The sequence below is a fragment of the Pongo abelii genome, chromosome 19, assembly GCF_028885655.2.
Source record: "Pongo abelii isolate AG06213 chromosome 19, NHGRI_mPonAbe1-v2.0_pri, whole genome shotgun sequence".
NCBI classification, from domain to species: Eukaryota; Metazoa; Chordata; class Mammalia; order Primates; family Hominidae; genus Pongo; species Pongo abelii.
The window spans coordinates 13378362-13380507 of NC_072004.2; positions in this window are offsets into that span (position 1 = coordinate 13378362).

Sequence of the window (2146 nt, forward strand, 5' to 3'; positions counted from 1 at the left end):
TTTCTTTCTGCAGCATGTGAGGAGAGCAGGTCTTTGAGAGGGCAGCTTACAGACATGCAGCACATAAAGATTCAGACTTATCAAGAACTGGTTCAACTATACATCCTTCTGAAACCAATGTCAGCCTGGAGGAAATATCCCAGCAGAAATTAGACTCCATGGAATTCTGGAAATTGTAAAAATGTCACAATGTATAGAAAGACTATTTTTTCCTTTCTGTATTTTTGGGGGGTGGATGGCTGAGTTTATAGAAAATCAATCTTTATTTCAAAAGGTTCTTAGTTTTGTAATGTATAACATACTCTGAGCCATAATCATTACATTATTTTGGGTCTGTAGATATGTAATATTATATTTTAATTACCTACCTTGGATAAACACTGTATTTACTAACATAGCAATACACTAGGTATATAATATTATTACTTCAATAAACGTGTTTAAATAATATACAAATGTAATTCTGAAATACATGAAGCCTATGGACTGAAATATAATATAAAGGACAATGTTCACAAAATAGTAAAACATACATATCATATTTTTAAAAATATCTCTAGACCTTTCTCTATAGAAAAAAAAATAACATTTTATTGTGATCTTATTTCCAGTACCTTAACTGAATCTAAACCCAGGAAACTGAGTAAACATGAGCCAACAAGTTACAGCAAGGAATCTCCACCATATTTTCTTCTTCCCTATTCTTTTCTACCCTCCTCTTTCCCCTTCCTAAAAAGAAAGAAAAATAACTTTTTCCTCCTATACTCACACATTTCTGACACCACATGTGTGGGATTATTTTTCCCCCCCCCACACCCATCAATTATCCAGTTCTCAACATTTACTGACCGGGCGTCTTCTAATTTGATTCAGTTCTGACACTTTCTACCTGAGGTTAGCATCAGATTCCACAAGTTAGGGGCTCAGGCAGTCCCACAACACTACGCCCACTGCCTTCAGACACCAGTCACAAGTCCAGGTTGCCACCTGTGGTTCTGAACCACTAGTTATAAATCAGAGGTTCCCCTGAGCCCCTGTTCAGGTTTGGTGATTTGCTAGAGCGGTTCATGGAGCTCAGGAAAACAGTTTACTACTAGGTTGCAGATTTATAACAAAAGGATACAACTCAGGAACAGCAGGCGGAAAAGAGGGTGAAGGCGACGGAGCTTCCACACCTTCTCCAGGGATGCCACTCTCCCAGCTCCTCCACGTGGCCACCAACTCAGAAGCTCTCCAAAGCCCTTGTTACTGGTTTCTTGTGGAGGCATGATGACATAGGCAGGGCCAATTGTTAACTCAGTTTTCAGCCTGTCTCCCCTTCTTGGATGATGAAGAATGCATCTGAAAATTCCAAGTTTCTAATCAAAGTTTGGTCTTTCTGGTGACCTGACCCCATCTTGAGGCCACTGAGGAACCCAGCAAGCATCACCTCATTAGAACAAAAGATACTGCTGTCACTCAAGGAACTGCAAGGGATTTAGGAGTTATGTGTCAGAAACCATGATCAAAGACCAAGTATTAGAACAAAAGATGCTCCTACCATCGCTTAGGAAATTACAAGGCTCTGGGGAGCTCTGTGCCAGCAACTAGGGACAAAAGCCAATACATATTTCTCATTAAATCACAATATCACACTCTTGTTTACTGCCAGCTCTCTAGCAGAACACATACTGCCCTAAAGTAACTTATAATTTCCATCCCATTGCTACTCTATACTTTTGGAAAATGCTGTCTAAATAGCTTCGTCTTGGTTTTTTCTTTTTTGATAAGTTATCAAGGCTAAATTAATATCTAAATTAATTTTTTTTTTTGAGATGGAGTTTCACTCTTGTTGCCCAGGCTGGAGTGCAATGGCACGATCTTGGCTCACTGTAACCTCTGCCTCCCAGGTTGAAGCGATTCTCCTGCCTCAGCCTCCCGAGTAGCTGGGATTAAAGGCCCCTGCCACCAAGCCCAGCTAATTTTTTTGTATTTTTAGTAGAGACGGGGTTTCACTATGTTGGCCAGGTTGGTCTCGAACTCCTGATCTCATGATCCTCCCGCCTCGGCCTCTCAAAGTGATGGGATTACAGGCATGAGCCACCACACCCGGCTTCTAATTTAAATTTTTATAATTAACATTATGTTTTAAAGTTCACAGGGAGAA